At 41.6% G+C, this 10,780-nt stretch overlaps 1 protein-coding gene across 1 annotated transcript in view; it reads right to left on the bottom strand.

Annotated features, from left to right (window-relative positions):
* Positions 1-2,930: 2,930 nt before the first annotated feature.
* The window catches only part of RBM19 (RNA binding motif protein 19), a 234,456-nt gene continuing 226,606 nt past the window's right edge, over positions 2,931-10,780 (bottom strand). Inside the window, exon 25 of the mRNA XM_072600362.1 lies at positions 2,931-3,423. The gene's annotated coding sequence lies outside the window, so the exon portion shown is untranslated. The remainder of the gene's footprint in view (positions 3,424-10,780) is intronic.

Genomic DNA, 10,780 nt, shown 5'->3' with positions numbered 1-10,780 from the left:
GTAGAGAGAGTACCCACACTCACAATAAACATTTGGTGCTGCTTACTATCCCTTTCTGTGCCTCAATTTCCCCATCTGTAAAATGAAGGTGGTTGGACCAGATGCTTTTTAAGGTTCATTTCAGTTCCAAAACTCCCAATCTTATAATTTGGCTGCTAGGTTTCCCCTCCTGTAACTGAATTATAGGCATAGATGAATGACTCACTCAGTGTCACATAAAATTAGGGCTGAGGTCAGGGTAAAAATAATATAATATCATATTAATATAATAATAAGAAAATGATAGATCTCAATTATACAGCATTTTAAGGTTTGGAAAGTGCAGTGTGTATGATCCTCAGAAAGTTCCTTAACCTCAGTTTCCTCAACTGTAAAGGTAAAGACCAGAATAGTGCCCAACTTACAAGGTTGTTAGGAGAATAAAGTATTTGTAAAGTGCTTAGCACTGTTCCTGACCCATAATGGGTTACTAAATAAATGTTTTCTTTACCTTCCTTCTTTTTATATAAATGATTTCACTTGCTCCTCAAAACAACCCTGTGTAGTATTAACTGTGTCCATTTTACAGCTGGAGAAACTGAATCTGAAAGATGTTAAGTGACTGGTCCATGGTTACTCAGCTAGTAAAATGTCAGAGGCAGGAATTGAACTTATCTCTCCTGATACCAAATTCAGCACTCTTTTAACACTTCCTCTTTTTAATCTAACTTGATCTTGCCCCTAACTCAATTATTTGATCTAAATTGAGCCAGAATTGGTCTTCCAGTTGTGCCAATACATCTTACCATATATGCCCCAGTGGCTACTTGTTATATTAACTAATGTGGTAATTACCCAAAGCTAGAATTCACAGACTTTAGGCCTGAAGGGGACCTTAAAAGGTCATGTATAGAGGGCAGCAACTTTGTTATTGGCAGGGAAGTAGACTGATTTTCATCAGCTCCAACTAATGTCATTTTAGCTTTGCTTATGTGGAGGTATTTGCATGAAACATGATTGTCATGTTGAAAATGGAAAGGAATTGAAAGGAATTTTTTCACACTAATTAAATAAAATACCACATGAGTTCAAGTAGTAACTCAGGCAGATTCAATGAAGTTTGAAAGACAGACTTAATGTCCAATGGCTTCTCTGGCTGGTTACAGGTTAGCCCTGAATCACAAAAGAGCTAGGATAGCTCCTGGGACTATGAGCTAAAAGAGCTGATAGACCTTTCCCACATAGAAAAAAGGCAACATAACAACTGAAGACCAGAATGTATAAAGAGCATCCAAATCATAAAGTACCAGCAGATGGCAGTGCAACAGTGGAGAAAACAGCCCAGTACAGGACCTTGTGGTAGGTGACATTAGCTGTCCTGCATAGGAGCCTAAGTCGAGGCAGAAAAGGATTCTAGCCAGAACAAAGATCTAGAAGTAAGAGGTCTTGGACATTCATATCCCCTCTGATTTTCCACTCTATACATATATCCAGGTCACAGTGTTTCCTACATATGTGCCCTCTCTCATGTATTTTCTCTGACATGTTGCCCAGCAGTGGGATAAGAATCAGTAGGAGAAAGTATTTCATGTGTATCAAGTTGGGGGAGAAATTTTGGGTCACTTTTTTCATTATGCATTTAATTAGATGTATTTTTCTTTAATGAATTTATTTTCTCATTGTTTTCATGAAAGAAACATCAATGGAAGCTCACAAAGTATGATTTTAAGTTGAGGATGACCCAAAATGTGACTTGAATCTGGAGTAGGTTTGAGGGAGCCCATGTGGGAGAAAGAGCCTTTCTTGAGTTTTCTTGATATTGTATGGATAACCAAAGGGATACATACACAGAGACTGTCCATTGGTTACCCCTTGATACTGCCATATGGCCAGTACAACCTTTCTTCTGCTTTTATATATCACTGATATACTTTTTATTGCTTATATGAAATTCCTTGTCTGTGATGCCTTCAAGACTCACCTCAAATCTTCTGCAGGTGGTTCTAGAGCTGTATCCCAAAGAGATCATAAAAATGGGAAAAGGTCCCATATATACAAAAATATTTATAGCAGCTCTTTCTGTGGTGGCCAAGAACTGGAAACTGAGGGAATGCCCATCAATTGGGGAATGGCTGAACAAGTTGTAGTATATGAATGTAATGGAATACTATTGTACTATAAGAAATGATGAATAGTCGGACTTCAGAAAAACCTGGAAAGACTTATATGAACTGATGCTGAGTGAAATGAGCAGAACCAAGAGAACATTAAACACAGTAACAGCTACAGTGTGCAAGGACTGTTTCTGGTAGACTTAAGTCATTCACAGAAATGCAAGGACATAAAACATTCCCAAAGGACTCGAGGTAAAATGCCATCCACATTCAGAGAAAAAAACTATGGAATTGGAATGCAGAAAGAAGCAGACTATTTTCTCTTGTGTTATGTTTTGTTTTTTCTCATGGTTTCTCCCATTTATTTTAATTCTTCTATGCAACATGACTAATGTGAAAATGTGTTTAATAAGAATGTATGTGTAGAACCCGTATAAGATTGCATGCTACCTTGGGGAGGGAGGAGAAAGGAAGAGGGAGAAAATTTAAGACTTATGGAAGTGACTGTTGAATATTGAAAACAAATAAATTAACTAAATTTTAAAAAATATTCTGCAGGTGGCCTTTCCAGAGTATCTCACCACTTCCAACTGCCAATACCTTCCCTCTGAGATTACCTCTCATTTATTCTGTCTACATCTTGTATGCACATAGTATTTGCATGTTGTGTTCTTCCAATATGAGCTCCTTGAGATTAGGGCCCATGTTTTTACCTTTGTATTATAAATACTTAGCACAGTGCCTAGCACATAGTAAATACTTAGTATTTACTTAGTAAATACTTAGTAAATGTTTGTCAGCTGTCATGTCCACCATTCACCTCTCCATTGCCCTTTGGATGATCAATAACAAACTTTATTCAATGCTTAAAATTAGCAGACCACAATGCAAGGCATTGCATGAAATACAACATTTAGATAAGACATGCACCCTGCAATATAATATGAGAAACAACAATAACATTAATTAAGATAGCGCATAATATTAAATGAGAAGCACATCAGAGAGAGACACAACAAACCATTATGTGGGATCTAGTGAGGAATTAGAATAGGCCAGCCATTTGAGTTGGACTTTAAAGAATGGGTAGGAATAAAACAAAGAAGGGTATTACACAGAGAGGGATCACACAACACAAGGAAAGGCAGGGAGTACAAGAGTACTGGGCCCACCTGCTTTGGATAGAGAAGAGAGTGCTTTGAAGTATGAAATAAGAAATATTTCAATATGCAATAAGACTGGGGAGATGGAGATCACCAAACTCTTGAGGTCCTTGAATGTCCACTTTCTCAGTGTTTTCCTCCATGACCTCTACTGGGTGTTGAAGATACTAAAACAAAAAAAAAATACAATTTTAGCTTTAAGATCCAGTCTTGGGATCTGGCCACCCCCTTATCCCAGCAGGTCACATTTGGTGTCAAATATTGTCTCAGATATTTATACAACCTGGGTTTCTAGGATACTTTGCATGATGCTCTCTTAACTGGAGAAAAGAATGCTGGCTCAACCTTACATGCCTGCATGAGGAGTGGAGTTGCTGTGAACGCTTTGGAGGGATATCTCTTCTTGGAAATGGTGGGCCCACACATGGTCCCAGATTCTTTTGAATGTTGACTCAAGACATGTGAAAAGAGACAGACAAACAGACAGACACACATGCAGAGACAGAGAGAATGACAGAGAGACAGTGAGAGAGAAAGAAAAAGAGAGAGAAGAGTGATAGAGACATAGTCAGAGAGAGAGAGACTGAAAGCAGTAGATATGTAGGAGAGGTTGATTTGTCACTATGTCCCTGATTTCCAGCTCCTTTCCTTAGGGGAGCTAATTCCCTATGGGAAATTTCTCTTTAAGTGAGATTTTGGTCTCTTGGTTGAGCTGAAATCTCTTCTCTCTCTCATCAAAATAGCTCATTCATCCTATGTATCTTCTGGTTAATTTTAATCTAATTCTCTGATTTCTATTTGCTATATTCTAGGATTAAATGGCTTACTATTTGCTATCTGTGATCATCTATTGAGTAACTAGCACTTGATGAGAAAAATTTAGACTTTGAGGGTAACCCTTTCAGGGGGTAACTATCGCTTTAAGAGTGATCTGAGAACCATATTTTTGTTTCAATCTTGTCATACTCCTAGACCAGAAACATTTGGGGAATACACAGAATATTTCTAATCTGTTATCTCTCTTAGAAGCTAGGGAAAAGTTCTTAGCCACCCAACCTTGCAGTGCTCTGAGGCTTGTCTGCCCTTTCCCCCAGATACCATGCTGGTTCTCCTCTCCTCAGACACGGTCCAGACTTGAGAGCATCTCTATCCATACTTCTTCATGAGCTACATGTTGATACAACCCATATAGACATGTATATCTTACATCAACATACATACGCCTTATGTTTACCAGGAGTGTGACCTTAGAAGATAAGTCACAATTGTAGCTAGGTGGATAGAGTCCTGAACCTGGAATAGAGAAGACCTGAGTTCAAATCCAGCCTCACACACTTACTAGCTATATGACTGTAGGCAAGTCACTTAATCTCTCAATGCCTCAGGCAAATGTCTAAGATCAAAAGTTGCAGAGAAGATACTTACTTGCCCTAATAGAGTGAGTTTTCTCATCTGGGAGTTCCTCCTATCAATGAACTCTCTGATCCAGTCCCTGTCCCTAATAATTCAGATGAGATTCCAGCTTCTATGAAAGGGACTACTGTTATCTTCTGCAGAGTATATAGACCTAATAGAAGAAGGCACTATAAGTAGCTAGGGACTGTTCCTCAAGACCTTGGAATGATAATAGACTATAAGGCAGATGCTGTTATTATCCTTATTTTACAGATAAGGAAAATTATGTGGCTGAGACATCAAATGATTTGACCAGGGTCACACTGCTAGTAAATGTCTGAGGCAGGATGTTCAGATTGAGGTCTCCCTAACTCCAAGTCTCACTAGCCACTCACCATGCCCCCTACCTTCCCTACAGCTTTAAATATAGTCTCCGCCTGGAATATAGTCTCCTGCCCTGTCTGGGATGTTCTAAGGCTCCTCCAATCCTTTGCTTTGAAGAGTAGCACTGTGAGTACTCAAAGGCTTCCCCTTCAGATGTTGTCACTGCTTAAATGTGAGAGCTAATTTTCTCTAAAAGGTAGAATCAAATGTCTTGATATTCAACATTAGTGATCCCTCTGGGCCTGTGGGACCTGGGCTCTTCCTCTCTCTGGGCTTGGGCATGTTGTTATCACAATCAGAACAATAACTGGCATTTATATAGCACTTTTTTCTGGTTTACAAAGTGCTTAAAGCAAAATCCCAATAAAACCCTCAATGTGAAGCAAGTACCACAGTTATTGTCTCTCTTTTGCAGATGAGCAAACCAGGTCTCAGAGAGGTTATGTGACTTGGCTGTGGTCACACAGCGGATAAGTGTCAGAAGTGGGATTCAAACACAGGTCTCTCCTACCTTCAAGTCCAGTTTACTTTCTGCTAAGTTCTGAATCCCCTGGGCAAGGCTTATGTGAGTGAATTCCTGCTGGAATGCAAATTCAGAGTAATAAGAATTACCCATCCAGGCTATTAAGTTAAATTTTTCTTAGTTTTCTTAGCTTAGAAGCAGCTAGGTAGGATAGAAGGCTGGACCTGGAGCCAGGAAGACTTCAATTCAAATCCAACATCAGACACTTATTAGTGATATGACCCTGGGCAAGTGATATTAGTGATATGACCTCTGCCTCAGTTTATTCATCTGGAAAATGGGGACAAAAATAGCACCGATCCTATAGGGTTGATTGTGAGGATAAAATGAGCACTTTGAAAAATGTTAAAGTTCTATATAAATGCCATTATTAATATCATTTTTGTTTAACAGAGACATGAGTGCTTTTTACCATTTGCCTGTTTCACCTGCTGATTCTTTGAATATAAGTTTCTTGAAAGCGGAAATCCTTTAGTTATATGGATGGAGAGGTGCTTTTTGGGCTTAATATTTTTAAATTTTTAATTTATAGCTTTTTTTTACATTGCCTTAATGTCTGAATATGTCTCTCTTTCTTCCCTCATCCAGCAAACTATCCCTTGTAACAAAGAGTAAAAAATAAAGAAAAATCAGTTCAGAAAAAAAAAATTAACCAATGCATCAAATGAGTCTGATCATATAGTCAGTGTTCCCTATGTAGCATTCCCTACCTCTCCAAAGAAGGTGAAGTACATTTCCTCATTTCTTCTCCAGGGCCAAGCACGGTCATTATAATTACCTAGCATTCTCTTTCTTCTATTTCTGTTTCATTTTGTCGTCTTTCTGTAACTTCAGCACCTAGGACAGTGTCAGGATCGGTGAGTTGAATTGAATAAGGAAGCTCACAGTGAAAAGTTCTGGTTCAGGAGTCCAATGACCTGGATTCAAATCCTACCTCTGATACTTCCTAGTTATCTCACCTTGGCCAAGTTACACAATGGCCTTAACTGACTCATCTGTAAAATGAAGGGATAGAACTAACAGCCCTCTGAGGTCCCTTTCAGATTTAGAGCTATCATCTTATGAATCTTCCTTCTGAGAAAAGCCCTCTCATATAATAGAAAAAGTACTGGAGTCCTGGCTTCTGGTCTGTGCAACTGAAGAACCAGTAATGACAGTGAAGAACAAGAAATGAAATAAACCACCCTCTTCTTGGCAGTGAAGCAGGGGCTAATTAGGTCCAAATGTTATACATGTGGTCAGACAAATCCGGCATTATACTTAACATTTTTGGGTTACTGTTCAGTTCTGGGGTGGGTATTTCCAGAAATGACTATGATGTAAAATTTTAAAATTGTATTATATATCTTGTATTACACAGTTGTTTGCATGCAGACTTGCTTATTAGGAAGGGTGCTCCTTGCATGAAAGGACTGTGCTTTTTTTTTTTAACTTTTGGTTGTTTCCCTAAAACTTAGCATAGTGCCTGATGCATGGCAAGTGCTTAATAAGATGTTTGTTGGTTGACCAAAAAGGAATCACTAAATGTTGAGAGACAGAGACAGACACACACACAGACAGAGAGACAGAGACAGAGAGAGAAGTGGGGGAGATAAAGTTTGACCTCTAGGCCCAGCTCTGCTGTCTAATCTTAGCAAATCTTTTTTTTTCCCCTTTCTGGGCCTCAGTTTCCTCACATGTATCAAATGTGGCCAGACTAAAGCTGACCTCTAAGTTTCCCTCTATCTCTGAAATTCTATGATTTTTCGAGCTTTCAATTTACAAAGTGACTATCCTTGATTCTGGCCTACTCTTCTCTCCTTCAAACTAAAGCTTCAAGTTGATACCCTTGGCTTTGAGGACTCCTCATGAGGCCTAGAAATACTTTGTTCTCCATCTCTCCCTCATCAATTCCCCACCCCCATCCCCATAGGCAATCTGGTTCACAAAGAAATCCAAGTTGGAAAAAATGGAAGTAAAACTTCAAGAAGGGACTTGAAGCAGGGAAGGAAGAATGTAGAAATCAATAGAAACAAAGGAAGATGGGGAAAGGGGAAAGAAAGGTGGGGAGATCAGCAGGGTTTCCAGCTAGGCAGATGAGACAAGGTTAGCTTTCTGCTCCTACTCAGTATGCAAGGGAGCCTGCCAAGTCTACATGAGAGTACCCAGGCAAGTTGAAGATATGTAGCAGCCTTCCTCCACCAGGCACCTCCCCTTTGGCAGCAGCAGGAGAGGCCAAAATCACATTCCCAGGCTACTGGTTCCAAGGACACTTGACAATACTTTGTCTACCTTGACCCCCATCATCGGGATGGGGGGGGTGCTTTTTGTATGGGAGAGGGCATAGGGCAGGGGTGAGGAGGCCAGTGATTTGTGTCTGTCTGTGACATCGCTCCCATGGCAACAGGCTTGGGCTGTCACAAGGCTCTGTGCAGGTGCCTGAGTGTCAGTTTAGAGGAGATAGAAGTCCAAGGCTGGTTACCTTACTTTGAAAGAGATGCTTGGCACAGATGGGCAAAGATGTTTCTGATCACAAATAATGCATAAAGCATAAGGGTGGAAGCTGGGGGAGGAGACTTTTAAAAAAATCAATTTGGTTCAGTTCAAGAAACATTTTGGAGTAAGTGAGCTTGAGGTCCTGGACACAGTACAAGAGGGAGTAAACTTAACATCTCAAATCAGACTGGAAAGACTTGCCCCCTATATTGGTGGGATTCATAGAATCACAGAATTTGAGATTTGAAAGGGACCTCAACTGCCATTCACTCCAACCCATATCTAAAAAGGAATCCTTACTATAATATATCCAACAAGTGAGTATTCAACCTCTGTTTGAAGACCCCCTAAAGAAGGAGTGCCCAACATTTCTAGAGGCAACCCATTCCTATTTTGGACAGCTCAAATTGTTAGGAAGTTTTTAGTTGCCTGAAAAGGAAGCAAAGACTGATTTCCTCCAAAACATGGGCTCCAGACATGGGACCTCTACCACCAAATCGAGAGGAGTCAGATTAGTAGAGTGGGAAAAGTATCGGATTTAGACCCACTGGACCTGGGTTCAAATCCTAAACTATTAGAACTGTCTGGATGATGCTGGTCAAATCAACCAATCAATCAACAAGAATGTATTACATACCTGCTACGTACCAAGTATCGTGCTTGGTGTTGGGGATAGTGAAACACTGTTTTCGTTCAAGGATATTCTAGCAGGAGTTCTAACCCTTTGCTATGTATGTCCTAGACCCTGTGGGCAGTCTGTGGACCCCTTCTCAAAATAATATTTTTAGATGCATAAAATAAAATGCATCATGTTACAAAATAAATCAGCTATATTGAAATCCAGTTATTGAAATATAAAACAAGTTCACGGACTCCGGTAATTAACTAATCCCTTTTTTTAAAAGGACAATGTGACTATCTATCTATTGATCATTCTATCGACTGACCTATCTATATTTTGATTGATTGATCTATTTATCTATCTACACACACATACATACATACATACTCACACAGGCACACACAGTAATACACACATGTACACATAATTACTCTTTGGGTCTCAGGTTCTCATCAGTAAAATGAGAGGGTAAAACTAAAAAACCTCTGACGTCCTTCCCAGTTTTTATGCTGTGATTGTGGGACGCTGAATGTCAGAGCTTAAACAGGTATTGAAGATCATTTAGTCTACTTCCTCTCATTTTACACAGGAGGAAACTGAGGTTCAGAAATGGTATGTCCCTTGCCCAAGGTCACACACATCAAAGATTATAACTAGAGAAGATGGTGAAGTAGAAAGACGCACATACACATAGCTCCGAACACACAAACCACAGAATGGCTAGAGGGGACCAAGCCAGGGCGAATTCTGCACCCAGAGACCACGGAGTATTGGAGCGAGGGAGATTCCTGCTCTGGAGAGACCTGTGGACCTCTCGCGGGGGGTCCTTTGCGCCGTGGACTGGGCACCGGGACGGGGAGCGGAGTGCGGCCCTGCCCCGGCCGCGACACTGAGGGGAGGAGATCTGAGAGGGCTACGGGGACGGGATCTCCAGCGGCCACGCAGGTCCCCCCACCCACAGAGGGACCTGCAAACCTCTCGCAAAAGGTCCGTCGCGCTGCAGACACGGAGCCCAGCCCGGACCTGCGGCAGCTGCGGCAGCCACGGCTCCGAGAGGCACAGATCTGAGAGGGCTCCGGAGGCAGGATCTTCAGCGGCGGCACAGGCCCCCCCACAAACAGGTGACTGACGGGGGTGGGTGAGAGAGTCTCTTTGGCGGGTTGAGAGGGGAGTGGGGTGCCCCTAAGGCTCGGGCCCCCCCGGGAGGTGGGGGCTGAGAGGCGGCTGCGGACGGGGGCTCCCCAAACGGGCAGGAGCCTGGATCCATTGTGGAAGGTCTGTGCATAAACCCCCAGAGGGAACTATGCCTGAGAGGCGGCCCTGCCCCTGACCACCTGAACTTAATTCTCACACTGAATAGCAGCCCTGCCCCCGCCAAAAATCCTAAGGCGGGAAGCAGCATTTGAATCTCAGTCCCCAAACGCTGGCTGGGAGGACCAGGAGGCGAGGTGGGTGTGAGGAGAACATTCAGAGGTCAGGCCACTGGTTGGAGAAAATGCCAAGAAAAGGGAAAAGAAATAAAACTATTGAAGGGTACTTTACCGGAGAAAAGACACTTCCTCCCTTCCTTTCTGATGGGGAGGAACAATGCTTGCCATCAGGCAAAGACACAGAAATCGAGGATTCCATGTCCCAGCCCACCCAATGGGCTCGGGCCATGGAAGAGCTCAAGAGGAATTTTGAAAATCAAGTTAGAGAGGTGGAGGAAAGACTGGGAAGGGAAATGAGAGGGATGAGGGAGAAGCATGAAAAGCAGATCAGCTCCCTGCTCAAGGAGAACCAAAAAAATCTTGAAGAAATTGGCACCTTGAGAACTAGCCTAACTCAGCTGGCAAGGGAGGTGCAAGGGGCCAATGAGGAGAAGAATGCTTTCAAAAGCAGAATTAACCAAATGGAAAAGGAGATTCAAAAGCTCACTGAAGAAAATAGATCTTTCAAAACTGGAATGGTACGGATGGACGCTAAGGACTTTTCGAGAAAGACAGATATCTCAGAACATACCGCGCAGATTCGAAAAATGGAAGATAATGTGAAATATCTTATTGGAAAAACAACTGACCTGGAAAATAGAATCAGGAGAGACAATGTAAAAATTCTGGGACTACCTGAAAACCATGATCAAAAG

The sequence above is a fragment of the Notamacropus eugenii genome, chromosome 4 (assembly GCF_028372415.1).
Source record: "Notamacropus eugenii isolate mMacEug1 chromosome 4, mMacEug1.pri_v2, whole genome shotgun sequence".
NCBI lineage: Eukaryota > Metazoa > Chordata > Mammalia > Diprotodontia > Macropodidae > Notamacropus > Notamacropus eugenii.
Note: the sequence above shows the minus strand (reverse complement) of the source record. Positions and strands in the feature narration are given on the sequence as shown.